This window comes from Bacillus rossius, chromosome 7 (assembly GCF_032445375.1).
Source record: "Bacillus rossius redtenbacheri isolate Brsri chromosome 7, Brsri_v3, whole genome shotgun sequence".
Taxonomy (NCBI): domain Eukaryota; kingdom Metazoa; phylum Arthropoda; class Insecta; order Phasmatodea; family Bacillidae; genus Bacillus; species Bacillus rossius.
Genome location: NC_086335.1, coordinates 65,385,317 through 65,405,289, shown reverse-complemented (window position 1 = coordinate 65,405,289; position 19,973 = coordinate 65,385,317). Strand labels below are relative to the sequence as shown.

The window sequence follows — 19,973 nt, the reverse complement described above, 5'->3', positions numbered from 1 at the left end:
TGTCGGAATAAACTACGGAATTAAAACAATTCAATAAAAATAAAAATATGTATATGATTTAATATTTTTTTAACTGAAACGATTTTAACGTTTATAATACGTGTATGATTTTTTTTTATTTTGATAAGAAAACTATTATGGAATGTTCATTTAAAAATTAATTTCGCCATCTTCAACCAAACACTCGTGGACATCGTAATCAGAAATCAAGTTTTGTTGTACTTCAGGTATTCTATTGAACAGCACTGATGCCCAAATTATAACATAATGGCTTTTGTTTTAAAGGGGGTTATAGTAGAGTATGCTATCTACAAACCCGACGGTCTTGGAAATGCAATTTTCAATTAAATATAAATGCGCCAGAAATATTTACTCAATTCAACTAACCTGTCTACTTCGTTTATGCAAAGGAAATAACGCGTTACCATTGTCAAATATATTTGATTTATTTTTTTTACACAAATTGTTAAATAAAATAGTCAACGTATTAAGACAAACACAATATAATATGAGCCAATTTTTTTGTCTCTGCAATAATATTTTAGTTTTCTCACCGTATCTACTGTAAGTGGAAAGATACTTGTTCTCTTCGGGATGACTCTATCTACAAATGCCATTCTGCACCGAAACTATCTGCATCGTGTGTTCGAGAAGTGCCAGAAAAAAAAATTGACAGGATACGATAACAATTATGTCACAAAATAAGTTTCAATGGTTCTTCCAGAGCGAATGTTACAATGCAATCGTTTATCTTTTTTTTTTCCATGAGTGTTACCGTCACTCTGAAATGTTTCGATTTCATCACACTTCTTTCCTCTAAAGTTAATACTGGAATAATTGTTTGGAAACAGATACTTTTGCCATAAGAGCAAACTGCCATTGCGTATTTGTGTGTTCTAGAACCATTTTAACGAACTTACCTTGTAACACTTCTTTGTAGGTCGGTACTAAACAGGAATGAATGATTGATAGCCAACATAATTGTGACGTTTTTGATTACGCGTGAATAGTTGAGGTCTGTAGGTACTTAAAAAAAAAAAAGATTGTTTGTCTGTAAAGTCGGTTTATGCACGATAGTTTGTGACAACGTCATAACAAAACATTGATGAAATGATTGCATACTTTTATGAATAAAATTGAATAATTTTTATTAAATTATCACTATTTTGTATGGATACAAAGAATGAGTGAAATTAAATCTACAATTTAATTGATAAATTTACTTTTATTTGCACTTATTAATTCAAATATGTTTATTACTTTAACGAAGAGATTATTTTAACTATAACTTTTATACAAGTTTGCTATTTAACTTCTTCCAATCCGTGTTATTCTGTTAAGGATAGGACGATGATAGGAAAAAGTAGGAAACGAATGGGAGTGTTTCAAGTTTAATGTGCCTCGAAAAAATCAAATCGATGGTTGTTTCAATCGAGTGGAAGAGAGATAGATGCGGCGCAAGCGTACAATGAGCGTAACGGGAACAATGTGTGTGTAACGGGACATTTTTTTTTCGTGCGTGCAGCCGGCGTTCATCGATTTATTAGACGTTTTCACGACAAAAAAAAAACATTGCTGTGATTTACGACGGAAAATTGTAATTGGTACTTGCTAACCATCGTGAGGCACGGTGGATCACCGTGTCCGCTGTGTTCCGGGTGTCGAGAGACGAGAGACGGCGAGGTGAGATGTGACTCCAGCCACGTGACAACACGCGCGTCTCTGGCCGCGTACGGTGTGTGTGTGTGGGGGGGGGGGGGGGGGGGTTCCTCTCATAGCAGCCTCGCCCCTGCGTGCGGAGGTGAAGTCACGTGCGTGAGAGGCGTTCTGGAGAATCGCTGCCCGCCGCAGGGGGGGTGCTTGTTTCTTTAGTCTTTTTCTCTTTTTTTCCCCTGAGTTCTTCGCCGACGCCTCTCCGGAGGTGTGTGATCGGGCCAGCCTTCTTTTCACAGACGAGAGAGAGAGAGCCAAAACCCGAAGTTCCCCGAAGTTCATGCTTTTTTTTTTTTCCGTATCTTTAATGTAGCTATCCTAACCAAATCAGCCGTCCACAATGTTTTAAAGTATTTTTAATGTAGCTAACCTAACCTAATTGACCATTAGTATCCTTTTTATCAACACCGCCACATTTATTTACAATGAAAAAAAAAAAACCCTTAAGATGCACGATCGGCCGTTTGGCTCTCTCGTCTGTTGAAAGAAGGCTGCCCGTGTGATCGGGCCTTGCGTGACGACTTGTTGCGCAGGCCGCGAGATGGCGGTCGTGGAAGCTGCCAGCGGGAGAGGGGGGTGAAGGGGGGGGGGGGTCAGGTGTGGAACAGAGACGAGTCGTGTCGTGGATCACCCGGAGGCTGGTCGAGAGGACCACGAGGACTAGGAGGACATATTAGGAACGACGATTAGGGGCATGCATATTTCGCGAGAAAAGATTCCGGGACCAGCTGAAAGTTAAAAGAACTGCAGCATCGTCTGTGTCTCTGTGATTGGGTGGGTTTCTTTCAGGTCAACATCGATTGTTAGGGGCAGGCATTTTTCGCGAAAAAAAACCCTGATCGCCTATTAGACTGCAACAAGGTATACCCGCACCAGTGGTTTCTTCCTTGTGATTGGCGGCCGTCTGCGAGAGAAGTCGTTCCCTTGTTTGACCGAGCCACTCAGGACGCGTTTGCTTCCGCGCTGAATTACTGTGATTGGAGTTGTAACAATCGACACGTACCTGAAAGAAACTCGCCCAATCGTGAAACACAGACGACGCTACAGTGTTTTTAACTTTCATCTAGTCTGGGAATCTTTTCGCGAAATATGCATGGCCCTATCGATTGTTACAAGTCACAGTGAGTCAGCGCGGAAGCAAACTCGTCCCGAGCGGCTCGGTCAAACAAGGCAACGAACGACTTCTCTCGCAGACGGCCGTCAGTCACAAGGAAGAAACCGCTGGTGTGACTATAACTTGTTGCAGTCTAATGCGCGTTCAGATTTATTCGCGAAAAATGCCTGCACCTAACGATGAGTAAACTTATGAGGCTGTTGAGAATGGTGCTGCGGTTAACGCTAACGAGTGTTAAGGAGGTAGATGGTGGGAAATTTTGGCAATTTTGAATACATTCGGTGCTGTTTGGCCGCGTATTTAAGCAGAAACGTATTGTACTATCTTTTATGCTGAATTTCCATGTACATTCTTTCATAAATAGAGACCGGAAAAATTCTCGGGTTCAATGACCTTCAGGATAGACTCCAATATCCTCTACAAACTCGGGAAAATGCCAACTGTTCATTGGCTGCTGACTTGTGAGTCGTCTCGATTGTGTGGGTCTGTGATTTGACACTCCTATGAGTGATGGTACTCTAATTGGCCCTCAGTCCTTCAGATTACACTTCTATGAGTAGGGACTGGAAAAATTCGCGGGTTCAATGACCTCCAGGCTAGACTCCACGATCCTGTGCCCACTCGGGCAAACGTCGCCTGTTCATTGGCTGCTGACTCGTGAGGCGTCTCAAATGGGAGACTCGTGATTCGACACTGCTTTGACTGAAGGTCTATAATTGGCCCACAGTCCTCCAGGTTAACAGCGAACCAATGGCAGAAGTTGCATAAAAATACAATTATTTGCATTCCAGCGTATCGCGAATTGAATCCGCGAATTTTTCCGGTCTCTATCTATGATTGATGGGTCTCTAATTGGCCCTCAGTCCTTCAGATTACCAGTGAACCAATGGCAGAATCAGCACTAAGGTATAATTATTTGAATCTTAGCATAACACGAAATGAATCCGCGAATTTTTCAGGTATCTATTCATAAAGAATGCAAAGCGACCGATTGCATTGACTGAAACACGTCATTCGGAGATATTTTCGCGAACTGCGCGGTCGCCTGCCTACGGGAATCCCGCGTGCGAAGGTGAAAGTGTGTGTGTGTTTGGGGGGGGGGGGGGGTCACTTCCCCGCTTGCACAATTGCACAATGGGCACTCCGGCGGTGATTTGACGGCAATCAGCCCGCTGATTGGCCGCGACCCTGTGTCCTCACTCGCGCTCGCGTCTCCGCTCCGGAACTCTGCACCGGAAGAATAAAAAAGGGGGGTTGTCTGTGAAGTCGGTTTACGGACGATAAATTTACGTGATAACTAGAGACCTGAAAAATTCGCGGATTCATTTCGTGTTATGCTAAAATTCAAATAATTATACCTTAACGCTGCTTCTGTCATTGGTTCACTGTTAATCTGGAGGACTGAGGGCCAATTAGAGACCCATCACTCATAGAAGCGTCGAATCACAGGCCACACAATCTAGATGACTCGCAAGTCAGCAGCCAATTAACAGTTGGCATTTGCCCGAGTGTGTAGTGTATATTGGAGTCTATCCTGAAGGTCATTGAACCCGCGATTTTTTCCGGTCTCTAGTGATAACGTCATAAGAAAACATTGATGAAAAATTGCATACTTTTTAATTTTCAAATAATATTATTTACAGTATTTGCAAATTTAATTTAAATAATTTGTTAAATATAATCACGAACAATTAGTTATAAAAAGCCCGCCTTAACCCGTTTGATGTTATAGAAGATTTTCTCGCACGGTGGTTGGCCGGTTCTTGCACGCGTTCGGCTCAGGCGGAACGTGACAATGAGTCATGCTTTTTACGTGCGTGTGGCCGGCGTTCATCGATTTATAAGACGTTATCACGTCAAAAAATAATGGGTGCGTTAGAAGTTAAACTTCCCACTTCAATAACCCACTTGTACCATCAAACTGATACAATTAAGCACACAGCAACATATTAAAAATAAAATTAGCAGCATTATTGGAAGTGCTTATACAAAAAAAAAAATTACAATTCTAATTGATTTTAAATTCAAAGAGAAAAAACTGTAGTTTTCAGCGTAACGGAAAATGCAACACTGTAGTGTCGCTTCGGAAACACTTGCCCGAGAGCGAGGAGTGAGACACCCGGACATTTTGCGGATTCATATTCCCGTTATTTTGGGCAAGTCAGGAAATCGGCCACCCTACTGTCCACCAGGCTTGGCAGCCATATACCCGACTCGGTAACGAAAATTAAAGTATAATTCTTTTAAATAATGCCGAGTGTGATGAATTAACGTAAATGGTGTTTTCAACTACATTTCTGAACGCAGTTTCAGCACTCGCCGCTAGAATTCGTTGTCGCAGCGGCTACTTCGACTGTTGAATAATTCCATTTGATTGGAAAGTCCGAAGTTTTGAACTATGTAACGAAACGTCTCCGATAAAAGCGAAGAAGACTTGGAAGAAAAAAAAAACACCAAACCCCGACTTTGGACCTGATTTTGGACCAGGAATTTTACTAAAAATACAGCCCATCTTGTTAAAATTCATTAAACAGTTAGTACTATAAAGTTTCCCTTTGTATTATTGTGAACTTTGGTTCGCGCCATTCGCCACAGACGGAAGCACTGCGGTTTTTTTTCTTCACATTTCCTGTTCCACGCGACTTAACGTTCCATACACGAAATTCCGTGTGCTGAGAGCTAAGATGTTACGCATCAAAAAATTTATTATTCCCACAAAAAAAAAAAGAGAGACATAATTCGAAGGCAGTCAGCGGGCACAGTAGTTGCCCACGAACTGAAATTCTGTGCACGCTCTTCTCCCCCTGAGGCGGGGTCTGTCCCGACCTCGATACGCCGCGGTGCAGGGGGGGGACAGTAGATATGACGAACTGGATCCTTAAAAATAGGATCATACCATGTTTCACCAACATCGGGAAATAATAGATTACAAGTTTTGATCTCTTTAGTTTATTACATGTCCCGTTGTTATTAATTTGTGTTAAACTAAGTTGCTGTTACAGTAGCTACTAGAAATTACTTCTATTCTAATTATAAATAGTTTCAAATTAATTTTAGTTAATTTTAGTGAAAGTAGGCCTCTACTACATTTATCGCGTCATACGTAATATTTGAGCTGTTAGTAAAATTAATTAACGAGTCAATGTACTTAAGTGCAATTTTTGCACAAAACAAATAGTTCAACACTTAAAGCTTAACACCTTAATTTAACGCAAGTTAAAAATATATATTTCTTGCAAAGAATATAAAACCGTATCACACATTCTCGTAACAACGACAGTGAGGCGTGATACGGAGGTTAATGTTCACACAATCATCGAGTACAGGTTGAGGTTGCTTTCGCCGTTTATATAAACAAAAACACGAGCAAAGTAGGATTGATGTGCCGTATTTGCACCAAGCTGGTGAACAAAGATGCCAACTATATCACGCGCTAAATCTTCCTCAGGTTGTATTTGGCTGTAATTGTTTCGTTGTCAAGTTGCAAAGAAATGGTATGATCGCAAGGGGATTTGTTTACAAATTCAAGCGAACGATCATTACTATGGGAGTGGCGCCTCTCCCTTTACTCAACTCTATGGCCGCGTGCAGTCTGGGAGCTCATGCGTGCCCTCGTGATGGTCGACCGGGGAAAACCTCCCTCCAACTCACCCCCCACCCCCCCTGCAGTTAGTAACATCGCTGCTGTCCGTCGGTGACCCCGGGCGGCTGGGATATCCCCGACCGCGAGTCGAACCAGTTCCCGAAGGAGCCGGTCTCCCAGGGGCCGGCGCGCCCGCCCCCGTGTGTGTGTGTTGGCACAACTGCGAGGCTCGCGTCACCACGCGCCAGCTTAGGCTGCGCTGAATGGGAAACCTTTTCACAGACGAGAGAGCCAAACGCCCGCTCGTTAGAGACCGGAAAAAATTCGCGGATTCATTCGGCGATAGGCTAGAATTCAAATACATATATCTTTTAGATGATTTATTCTATTGGCTTACTGTTCATATAGACGAATCTCAACCAATTATAAACCCTCAACCAAAGAAGGATCGAATCACAGACAAACCAGCTGAGACGACTTACAAGTCAGCAGCTAATGAACATGCGTTATTTGCCCGAATGTACAGGGGAATGTGCAGTCTATCCTGAAGGCCATTGAAACCGCGAATTTTTCCGGTCTTTACAGATCGTGCGTCTTAGGTTTTTTTTGTTCATTGTAAATGTGTTGATTAAAGGATTCCAATGGTCAATTAGGTTAGGTTAGCTACATTATAAATACTTTAAAACATTGTGGACAGTTGATTTGGTTAGGATAGCTACATTAAAGATACGGAGAAAAAAAAGCGAGCATGAACTTCGGGTTTTGACTCCCTCGTCTGTGAAAAGAAGGCTTCCCTCGCTGAATTCCCACTGCGAACAGCACGGTAGTGAATGGAACAGGAATATTCACGTGAAATTCCAGATGTTGGTTAAGTTTGGTGCATTTACATGAAAACAACAACTGGATTCGGATTCTTACCCGGGAATTTATGCTTTGTTGTTATCCAGTGAATCTGATACAAAAAAAAATACAAATTATTTAATATTCAATTAGCTTTTCCGTTGTTTGAACATGAATATGGTGAATGAAACGTGAATAAAAACATAAAATTTATGCGCCAATTATCGTACGAAATATTCAGTATTATCTCGTAAAACGAATTTCATGTATGCGAAAAAAATTATAACCTTGTGTTGTACGAAGTTACAATATCTTACTTGTAGCATTACAAATCATTTTTTTATACATTTGGTTTCCAAAATGAATTTTCTTTTTAAAGAACAGAATTTTTTTTTCCCTGTGTGGAAAAATTAGCAGTTTCAGCGACTCTACGATATTTTGCTTACTTGGGGGAAGCGGCATCTATTCATTGGCTGTTGACATGTGAGGCGCTCAGCTGGGTAACTTGTGATTCGCTATTTCTTTAGGTTGAGATCTCATTAACTGGTCCACAGTCCTCGAGATCAACAGTGGACCGACAGCGCGGAAGCTGCACAAAGGTATAATTATTTGGATTGTAGCATATCACGAAACGAACCCGCAAATTTTCCCGGTCTCTAATAGGGACCATACATACCGTGACCTCCAGATTGCTATGCGCTCTCAGGTAAATCCCACCAGACTTACCTGACTTTTTAACTGAGTTGCGTGTGATTCGGTTCTCTCTTTACTGGAGGAGGCTATCGCTGCCCCGGTACTCCAGCTAAATTACGAGCCAATAGCAGGGGCAGAACAAAAGGTAACTTGTTTAAAAAATGTTTTTTTTTTGGACATACGTTAATGCTGTTTATACTTTACGTCACAGAGAAACCACAAGAGCGGTCATAAAATATGAATACGCACAAACACACAGCAAAACAAGCCAAAATCAGCCGATGTCAAAAGTTAAATGCGTAGACCGCGCAGATAATTTAATGGAAGGAACACAACGGGCTCACCACAACTGGACATTTGCAACAAGAACAGAAAAAAAAATTGGTTGTCTGTAAAGTCGGTTTACGGACGATAGTTTAACGTGACAACGTCATAGCAAAACATTGATGAAATGGTTGCATACTTTTATGAATAAAATTGAATCATTTTTATTAAATTATCACTATTTTGTATGGATACAAAGAAGGAGTGAAATGAAATCTACAATTTAATTGATAAATGTACTTTTATTTGCACTCATTAATTCAATTATTTTTATTACTTTAACGAAGAGATTATTTTAACTATAACTTTTATACATGTTTGCTATTTAACTTCTTCCAATATGCGTTATTCTGTTAAGGATAGGACGATGATAGGAAAAGTAGGAAACGAATGGGAGTGTTTCAAGTTTAATGTTTCTCGAAAAAGTCAAATTGATGGTTGTTCCAATCGAGTGGAAAGAGAGAGCGATGCGGCGCAAGCGTACAATTAGCGTAACGGGACAATGAGTGCAACGGGACAATGAGTGCAACGGGACAATGAGTCATCCTTTTTCGTGCGTTCAGCCGGGGTTCATCGATTTATTAGACGTTGTCACGTCAAAAAGAAGACAAAAACCAACCTTAGACAACGCAGAGCGACAACCAGACAGACCCAAATATGATGCGAAACAGATGATCTGGACAACACAAGGAAACACAGAGACGCATAGGCGAACCCAGCAATGTGACGCCACAACGTTGACAGCACATAATGAAACATTAGCCTGTCGCTAAGAAAATCCGCGAATTTCTCCGGTCTATACATCAGAGACGCGGAAAATTTGTGGATTTATACTTACGTCAAGATAAACACAAAGCATTTGTATGTTTTTGTAACGTTATCATTTGGGTTGCAGTTGTTTTGGAACGCCCTTAAAATTTTTAAACCAGTAAAAAAAACACCAATTTATTAAGATTCGAATCAAATTGTCAATTCAAGACTAAAATATCTATTTTCTCATGGACAGCAGTGAATGAACAAATGAATAGGTAGAAGATGATTGTAGAGAAACATTTCTTTTTTGTAATTTTACAAAAAAAGATTTCTTTGGAGACCAGTTAACAATAAGTAATTTATAATACTACAACGATGGAAACAATACTGAATATATAGAGTTTCGCGTACGATAGTTGTTAAATATTGATTCATATAGTTAATACAGTCATAATTTTTTTTAAACCATGAGAAAAATAATAGAATATTCAGTCATTCGTCTTTATTTTTATCATGCTTATGCAGTGTGTGTATTCATCTTTCGCTGTCCGTTCTTCGGAATTTCTCTACGACATATAGTGTAAACTAGCAAAACGTGTGTAAAAAGGTTTAATTTAAATTGAAGTTCCAGGTGATTAAAAAAATCGTTTAAAAGTGGTTATTTTTCAAATTATCCGGGGAAAGGTGCCTAAACGCCCCCCCCCTTCCCCTTTTTTTCCTGAAGGCTATTCCATTCCGTCTCTTCCCCCCTAGTCAAGACCCTCCCATTGCGGATAAGCCCGTTCTCCAGGATATTAAATACAAATTTCATGACACTTACGTAAACGTTTGGTTTCGTTAAACTGTGCGAGCGTGTATTTTGTTTTTGTATTGTATAGTTTCACAAAATTCAAGCTTATTTAAGTAGACATTTCGGAAATGTCCCAAAAAGAACAGCTCATTAGATTACGTATGTGGCTGGATGAGGCACAGTGTTTCAAAAGGACATTTATCACGCATGTCTCTACAGTAGTCACAGACAGCCGTGTTCAAGACTGTGAGGTACAAGTGTGTAGAAGACGGCAAAAAATCACACCTGCTAAGTGTGGAGTTCGCAGGGGAGGAGGGCGGTACGAGAGTTCTGCACACGGGTTTAACCGACACAAGTCATCTTCGATTGCGGGGGGTGTCTGTTTCACGCTTCCCCGTATTTTGGCCTTTAGCGTGCAAGAAGCAGAAATTGATTTTTTTTTGACATGATAACGTCTTATAAATCGATAAAACGCCGGCTGCACGCACGAAAAAAGCATGACTCATTGTCACGTTCCGCCTGAGCCGAGCGTGCAAGAACCGGCCAACCACCGTGCGAGAAAAATCTTCTATAATATCAAACAGGTTAAGGCTGTTTTTTTAAACTAATTGTTCGTGATTGTATCTAAACAAATAATTTAAATTAAATTTGAAAAAAAAAACTGTAAAAAATATTTGAAAATTAAAAAAGTATGCAATTTTTCATCAATGTTTTCTTATGACGTTATCACGTAAAAATATCGTCCGTAAACCGACTCTACAGACAAACCCCACCCCACCTTATTTTTTTTAATATAGGTACATAGTTTTGACATCAAACCCGTTTCAATGTCGCGCTTTCGCAAGTGCAGGACTGGCCCCATACCGGCCACCCCCTCTCCCCGGGATACGCGCCCGTGCAGCCATCGACCGAAGGATCATCCGCCACGTAATTTTGCTTCTGTGAGGTTGCTCATTCTGTGTCCCGGCCTCTGCGCCGGACCGGGTCGCCTTGCCTTGGCGCGTCCACAAGAAAAAACCCCCGCGGCCCCCGACAGCAAGCGGGTTTGTCCGAGAGGGAATTTTCCACCGCTCCACCGCTCCGCCGGCGAGCTCCCTTCCCGCGCCCACCGGCCGGGCGGAGGGATATTTCCCACGTGTCGGCCTTGGCGCGGATCACGTGTCCGGAACGAGTTTTTTTTGTTGTAAATCTGCACATTTAAATGAAAAAAAAAATATTGGTTGTCTGTAAAGTCGGTTTACGGACGATAGTTTAATGTGACAACGTCGTGACAAAACATTGATGAAATGATTGCATACTTTTATGAATAAAATTGAATCAATTTTTATTGAATTATCACTATTTTGTATGGATACAAAGAAGGAGTGAAATGAAATCTACAATTTAATTGATAAATTTACTTTTATTTTTACTCATTAATTCAAATATGTTTATTGCTTTAACGAAGAGATTATTTTAACTATAACGTTTGTACATGTTTGCTATTTAACTTCTTCCAATCGGTGTTATTCTGTTAAGGATAGGACGATGATAGGAAAAGTAGGAAACGAATGGGAGTGTTTCAAGTTTAATGTGCCTCGAAAAAGTCAAATCGATGGTTGTGTCAATCGAGTGGAAGAGAGATAGATGCGGCGCAAGCGTACAATGAGTGTAACGGGACGCAGCGTAACGGTACAATGTGCGTTACGGGACACATTTTCGTGCGTGCAGCCGGCGTTCATCGATTTATTAGACGTCACGTCAAAAAGAACTCTATCACTACAAAATAGTGCTCGCAGTAACTGGGTTCGTATTCTTACCCGGGCATTTACGCTCTGTGTTGCCCCAGTACCTCTAATATAGTTATTTTTAAAACGTTCTTTGAATAGACTACCAGGGATAATTGCGCCCTACGATATGGTAAAACAAAAAAAAAGTCAATTTGTTGAATATTCGATTTTTCCCCCCATGTTTTTAAAAAGTTTTTGCATGAAACGTAAATTAGGTTATGAAATGTGTATAAATTTACAATATCTTTCTTGTAGTATTACAAACTTTTTCTTGTCAACTGTTTGCCAAAGAATCTTTTGTAAAAGTACGTTTTTTTTTCTGCGTGTGCAGTCCTTCAGGAAAAAAAACCATACGATATGAAAATGGTTCAAGATGTCTTGAGTGGTGTCTTTACGAAAGGCATTTAAGAATGCGCTAAAGGTGGATGAGTAGTTCTGTTTTGTATTTTGTTTTTAAACTGTATTTTTTAGGAGTGTGGACATGGTTAAAAGGCGTGTTTTCAGTATTATTATAATATTTTTTTAATGAAACAACCTGTACAGAGTCAAGGGACTTGCATTACACATTTATCTTCGTTTCTCCGCCATGTAATGTTATGGTTGTCGCTCGAAGGGTCGTTACCACAACGCCGAAATACCAGAACGCCGAACGTACAATAAAGCCGAATACCATAACGCCGAATGCCAAATTGACCCCAACGCCGACAGCTAGAAAACTGCTGTGTACCACAACGCCGAAATAACAACTGAATGAATTTGTGTGTGTTTCTTAAATGTACCTTAACGCCGAAATACCACAATCAAACCTAACCTTACCTAACCTAACCTAACCTAGCGTAATATAACCTAACTTAACCTAACCTATCCTAGCCTAGCCTAACCTAACCTAGCCTTATCTAACCTAGTCTAACCTAACCTAGTCTAACCTAACCTAGTCTAACCTTACCTAACCTTACCTTACCTAACCTAACCTTTGTGGCAGTCCTGCAATGACATTTTTCGGCGTTAATGTATTTCGGCGTTGTGGTAATTCGGCGTTGTGGTACACAGCAGTTTTCTAGCTGTCGGCGTTGCGGTCAATTTGGCATTCGGCGTTGTGGTATTTCGGCGTTGTGGTGCGTCCCCGGCATACATCCACCAATCTCTCGCCGCAAGTAAGTCTCTAGCTAAGGCGCTGTCGAATAGCCAGCGACAAACGATTGGACCCAGATACAAAAAAAAGTGGAAGACCTTTATCAACTCTCGAGGTAACCGTGGCTATGGCGAAGAAAAAAATATACTGTGCTCTGAAGTTATACACAGCCTTGCCATTTTATAATCTTGTGAACTGCAAGGATAACGAGTTGGTGTGATAACTAAGGCGAACAGGTTTATTTTTTTTTTATTAGATTTTCAGAACCGGTTTTGCATCGGAAGTCACAGCTTGGAGCTTGAAGTGTTTCCCAGCGTCAACACGTGGAAATTCATCGGATTTCTCTGGGACTTCCCAGGAATTCTATACTCATTTAAAACAGGGATTTTCAACTCGGAAACGTCATGTTTATATTGACTGTATTCGTATTTAAAATGAAATGTTTTTTTTTTTTTTTTTTTTAGTTGATTGCTTACGCAATAACTTTGTTTACTGACGTACGTGGTAGCGAATGATTGTGTAATAGTTATTCCCGTGAATATTTGGTGGCGACAAAGTTCGAAAGCTTTGAAATATATATGTTTTATAAAACCTCCAGTTTTATCGTAATCATCTCAAACGGGTCTGATAACTCAGCAACGGCATCAGTAATTTAAATGATTTTACACATTAATTTTCATTAATGGCTAGTTCATTACATGATATGTTACTTCGTTACATTACAAAATGAACTGGAAAAAAAAATTGTTCATACGTGATTCTGAGATTCGTCCAGGGTTTTTTTGTTAGTGGTGCTACTAAAAATGAACTGCTTTTCCTTTGGAGTCAACTGTCAAATTTTATGATTGCTCAGTAACGCTTTAGCTGATTAGCGTCAGAGATATGCCAGGAAAAATAAATCCACAACATAATCGTCAAAGGGATAAAGTAATGTCTGCAATTCTTTTATTAACGATAACCATCCCAGAATTAGCCACTGACAGTCAAGGCTGCTAAGCAGGCGTCTTGTTTGGAAAGCCAGTTACGGCAGCCTAAAGTAGGATTTTCCGAACCAGGAATTTCCGTACCAGTCTTCAACGGAACCGAAAATTCCCGGTACTGGGTAGTTTTTTTTTAATTAATGGTGCAGCATTCGGTGATTGAATTAGTAATAGTCAGTTTTGAACTATTAAACAAGTTATATTGACCAGAAGTTATATATATATATATATATATATATATATATATATAAACATTAGTGTAACAATTTTTCATTGCAAAACGTATCTCATAAGGTGAACCATTCATGTTATTCTCAGCCTTACTCTCAATCTCTAACTTTGGGGAAGTATTTTTCAAAAAAAAAAAAAATAATAATCGTTTTAACGCATGCAAAACTACATAATTAATAACTTTAAACAACATTTCTTCTTTTCATATTAAAATTGAAAATAAATAATTTCGCTATGTAAAGAATAGGTACTGGCGCAGAAACCTCAGGCACACACAACAATCCGGACACCGACTATAGCGAGTGACTCACCCGCCCGCAAATATCGCCTCGCCAGAGCAGATAATCAAATGAAAGTAACTTTAACGTCCAATAAAAACGAATTTTTATGCTGCCGATTTCGAGTACCGAAAGAACAGGGTATCTATTTTAAATTCCCGGCATCTTTTACTACTTACATCAAAAGTACCGGGAATTCCCGCTACTTTCGGGAACACGGAATTCCCGGTTCTGTACCCCAGCCCGGGCGAAACCGGGAACTGCGGCAAGTGTAAAATATAAAATCATGATGAACTTGGTTTTACGGCACACATTTTATGTCTTAACACCAATGTGTTGCTGGGAAAAATAAAGTATTTTACTCGTAGCATTGCAATACGGTATTTTGGTCACTAGTTAACAGAGAATTCCGTCATTGTGAAACGTACAAATTGCTTGTTTCCTGTGAAATGTTCGCGGAAGTGAGGAAAGTGTATCCGGTTTGGAGGCATGGAACATGAGGTAAGCTACTTGGATAGGTGGGATGGGTTGGGGGGGGGGGGGGGGTTTATGCGCAGCGAAGTGACGTATGAAGGGAGTTGAGACATACACGTACCAGCGCGACAGCTGCTTGTTTACACTCTGCATTAGCTGTTCCCGACTGCAAGTCTGGCTGGACATTGGGCAGTCGCGAACGCAGCAATTGAAACTACTTTCATCTCTTCAATCACTAATACAATAAATGTTTATACCTTTATGCAGTCTATTTGCGATACTTATTGGAGGTTCAATACGGTACAAACAAAACACAATGTTAAAAAGCTTTATTTTTGTTTCAAACTTTTAAAAATTACATAGCCACAACGTTTAAGGGCTGAAAATCATAATTTCAGTTTATATTACAAAAAAAAAAAAAAAATTCACAAGCACGCAAGCACACAATATTTCGTTTTGCAGCCATGCTTATTCCATTGCTACCAAGATAATTCAACATTGTAAAAACGTATTCTAAAGTATAGTAATTTGCAATTATAAATCACTCTGTTAATACAACCATTCCGTGAATTCTGAACCAAGAATTTTCGTAAATATTCTTTTTACTTAGCTATGTTTAAGGAAATTTCTATGTTTGCTGTTGGTATTTCATATTCCGCGCGTCAGTTGCGCCCCCCTCCCCCCGGCCCCAAGTTGAGTGTTTGGTGTTTGTTGAGGGGGGGGGGGGGGGGGGGGTAAGGACCACGGCCGACCTGCTGTCCGCGTGTCTCCGGCCGAGCGGACAGAGGGGACAGCGGAGGCTCGACCCCAGTCCGACATGCCCGCGACTTTATGCTCGCCGATCACCGCGCTATTCGCCGCCAGAACCTACATCCGACGTCAACAAGGCCGCGTTCGCTTGTTTTGCAAATAGCGCCCCGACAGACTCATTTCCTTTTTTTTTTTTTTTTTTTGTTAAAACTGTCGTATGCGGAGCATATGCTGATACACTAACACACACACACACACACACAGCATTTAAACGTGAACATACGTAAATGCTATTACTGTAATCAATTTTGCGAAAACCACGAAGTCATGGAATCGAATGGGTGTGAAATACTGCGGATTTCTGTATGATTCCCGGGGTGGGCCCGCACATATACGATGCTTCTGGCGCAATCGGGCTCAGCTCGGGTGCCGCAGAGCCGTGGTTGGTGGGGGGGAGGGGGGGGGGCTGTTCCTCCCCCGGGATCTCTGCCCCCTGGTACACAAGAGCGTGGAGTAGTGTGCTGACGAGGCAGCTTGGCAGGACTTGTTCCCCCCCGCCTTCTAGTCGCGTGTCGAGACTGACCCAGTTGCGACGTCGCGCCGCGCGAGCTGGTTGTTTCCGCAGCACTGACCTTCCTCGGGCCGCTGTTGGCCAACACCCTCTCCCCCCCTACCCCCTCGGACCTCGTGTCCGCGCCGTGACACCCACAGTCGCTGCTTCAATTATGCACGCTGATAACTAGTAGTGAACGAAATAATTACAAGGACTGGAGTGATGTTATTAAACACGTTTGGTAATGTATAAATTTCAATTAAATTAAAATTTTACAAATAATAGCTCAGTATTTAAATATTAATATAGGCCTAAAGGCGTGTATAATATTAATCATTTAAGTTAGTAAAATAATCGAGATGATTTTTAATTAATAACGAAAATCAAATAATATGCTGGATGTTTATTCTATTTATTAATTTTTAATATTTATTAAGTAATAATGTAATAATTTATCATATAAATAAATTATACATACGAAAACAACCTCACTTATAAATACACTTGGAAATGTTTATCAGCATAATTTCAACCACTAATATTCACGATAAATACAATTTTTTTTTCCATTATAAGGACCAGTATTCAATATCAGTCACTAAACTATAAAATTGCTTAGTTGTCTTCACAATACTACACAGACGTGTGCATGGTCAAGTCGTTGTCGTGTGTTCATTGGCTGGAACCTCATGTTGTCCATAACATCTGTTTAGCTTTTATTGTTGGACCCATCTTTTCGACATCAGCAGATTTAGGGTTGTTCTCTGTGCGTTTGTGTTTTCATTCTTTACCTTTTTTTTTTTTTTTTTTTTTTGCAATATTGAGTGTTTACTATGACAAACAGTGCAAAACTGAAATGGCGTATGTCCAAAAATTTGATTCAATGTTAGCGTTTTAAAAATCATCTTTGTGTATGAATCCCGTTTTAAAAATCATCTTTGTGTATGAATCCCGTTTCAAACACGCACTCATCTGTGCTGATGTCACTGGAAGGTTAAGGTAGGGGAACAGACATCTGGAAAAGTAGTGAATGTGTTATGGATGACGCAGCTTACGTAAGAGGAATTTTATTTCCCCATTGTGACACTGGAACGACCATAAGAAACGTAGAGGTCGCTCGAGTGTTTACGTGGCCTGTGGAATTTCAGCTGAAACGTCAAAAGGAATGCTCCCATGGTTTCCGGGTCTCCCGGTCATAATAATAACCGCTGATGCAGGGAAAAGCCATGTTTTATTCTTCCAGCAGAATGCGCGAAGCGTCTGCTCAAAACATTTTCGGGTTGCCAAACAGCGATCGCTTCCTGCTACTGGCGTCGTCGTGTTTGTAAACAGGTTGACTCGTCGGCTCGTTAGTACGGTAAGGGGGAGGGGTGTCGTTTAGCAACTGTCTTGGCTTGAGCGTCCTCATTGCCGCGGTCAAGCTGCTCAGCTAAAATTTTAAAATCCCCCCCCCCCCCTCAACCTAAGGAGGGCTGGAGAACACACGAGTTTAACGTAAAAATAAATTAATTTCCCTCGATATTAAATTAAATTAAACTCAGGCCATTCATAACCAAGTTGCGAGGGGAATTGTGCCTGCCACTCTCCAAATAATCTCACAGCAATTTACGGCTAGTTTGCTTACCCAAATGGAAGCAAAGTAAATATACAATATATATTTCAAACAAAAAACTCTTGTCAGTTTGCAATGTTTGTCACCTGATGAGTCCATAAATACAGAATATGTTCGAATTTAAATCATTTTTTTTTTCCCTGTATGTTTACCCATCTTGAACGAAAGTCATCTGGGTTTCTTGGTGGTCATTAATTATTTTAGTCCATGCAAACGCGCATACGTAATATTCATAGCACGGCTGAGACTCTTTTATGTTTGTTAAGACGTTGTCATTGTGACGGATGGATAGCCTACATACAGTTCGCAGAAAGCCACAACAACAATCCAAGCAGTTGCGAAGTTCAACGGAATAAAAGGCTAGGTTAGATTCGGTCAATGTAATAAATAATAGTTCTTTTTTTTCCCCTCCGGGAGGGCAGGTTAGGTTAGCTAGGTTAGGTTAGATTAGCGTTATTTAAAGTACTCTATGACAGTGAAATATATAAATCCCTGCAATATGTTTTCTTTTTGACGTGACAGCGTCTAATAAATCTATGAACGCCGGATGCTCGCACGAAAAAGTGTCCCGTTACGCACATTGTTCCGTTACGCTGTGTCCCGTTACGCACATTGTTCCTTTACGCTGTGTCCCGTTACGCTCATTGTACGCCTGCGCCGCATCTATCTATCTTCCACTCGACTGTTTATAAAGTGAAGTGAAAAGTTAATGTGGTTTTCATTGGATATTACAACAACAATTTCGGCAATAAAGGTTAATAATTATTCTTGCATTTTAAAAATCGGATAACTAGTATAATTTCAAGTATTTTTCTTTTATTATTAAAATAAAAATGATTCAATTTTATTCATAAAAGTATGCAATCATTTCATCAATGTTTTGTTATGACGTTGCCACGTTAAACCATCGTCCGTAAACCGACTTTAACAGACTACCAATTTTTTTACGGGCAATCGGCAAACTTGTAATGACTTCACGGGGATTGTTCGGGCGTGGCTTCTCGTCCCTGGTTGAACTGTGGGCTTCCCCGTTGTGACTTCTTCCTCGCACCGAAGAGGTCGCCCCGAGCTCGTACACGCATAGCCCCGAGCAGCTGTGTCCTTCCTTCCCGGCCGACGGCGGGTCCTCGGGCGCTGATGGAGCACTCCCGGGCTGTCCAGCAATCACACCCGCCGCGCGTCGTCGCCCGAAGAGTCCTTGGACGGACCTGCGCCGTACATCTGGGCGACGTGTTCTGACGAGGCCGTCCGCGTTCGATGCCCGGCGCGAGCGAGGCAGGGTTTGAAATACCTTCCACGAAACAATCTGGGAAAAAATTGGTTGTCTGTAAAGTCGGTTTACGGACGATAGTTCAACGTGACAACGTCATGACAAAACATTGATGAAATTATTGCATACTTTTATGAATAAAATTTGAATCATTTTTATTTTAATAATAAAAGAATAAATACTTGAAACTGTACCAGTAATCAGATTTTTAAAATGCAAGAATAATAATTATTTTAATCGTTTTAACGCATGCATTTATTTTTATTGTGATTCCTACTGATGTTTTATTTTCCAAGCCAAATAAATATATGCTACATATTATATATATTTTTTTAAAGTGTTGAAAGTAGTAATTAAATTTTTAACTAAGACTACGCTGTGGTCACCTCAGAGTTTTCTCAACGAACAAATACAACATATTCACTCTCGTAGTCCAATTTTTTTAACCTTCATAACAATCCGGAATTTCACTTTAAAAAAAGCTTTTGGTGTTGGCACAAAACGTTTTGTCAAACTAGGCTATACTCATACATTTCATTTTGACGGCAAAATAAGTTTGTAGTCTCAATCAAACCTTTTGTTATCGAGAGCAAAATGTCACTGTATCTAAACAAGCCACTTCACAAACATTACAAAAATATTTTACTGTTAAGAGTAAATATTTAGCACGGTCTTTACTAGAAAGACTATTAATTATTAACCTTTATTGCCGAAATTGTTGTTGTAATAAGCAATGAAAACCACATTAACTTTTAACTTCACTTTATAAACAGTCGAGTGTAAGAGAGATAGATGCGGCGCAAGCGTACAATGAGCGTAACGGGACACAGCGTAACGGAAAAATGTGCGTAACGGAACTTTTTCCGCTTTTTTTTTTACGGGTATCCTGTCACAGCTGGAAATATGTACAAATGTTGTGTCGGATTTTTAATGCTGCATCAGGTTTCGCCCTGGGTGGTCCAGCTGTCCTCCCAAATGTCGATGGACTTCCGCGTGGCCTTCACAGTAACTACTTCCACCTTGAGGCCGTTTCTGCCCGCCTTCCATCCAGCCGTCATTAAAGATATTTCGTCTCCTTGATTGCTAACAGGCATTTTTTTTTTAAAATTTCCAT

At 40.4% G+C, this 19,973-nt stretch overlaps 1 protein-coding gene across 2 annotated transcripts in view; it reads left to right on the top strand.

Annotated features, from left to right (window-relative positions):
• The window catches only part of LOC134534228 (ABC transporter G family member 20-like), a 203,045-nt gene that overhangs the window by 121,260 nt on the left and 61,812 nt on the right, over positions 1 to 19,973 (top strand). The gene's annotated exons all lie outside the window — the stretch shown is intronic.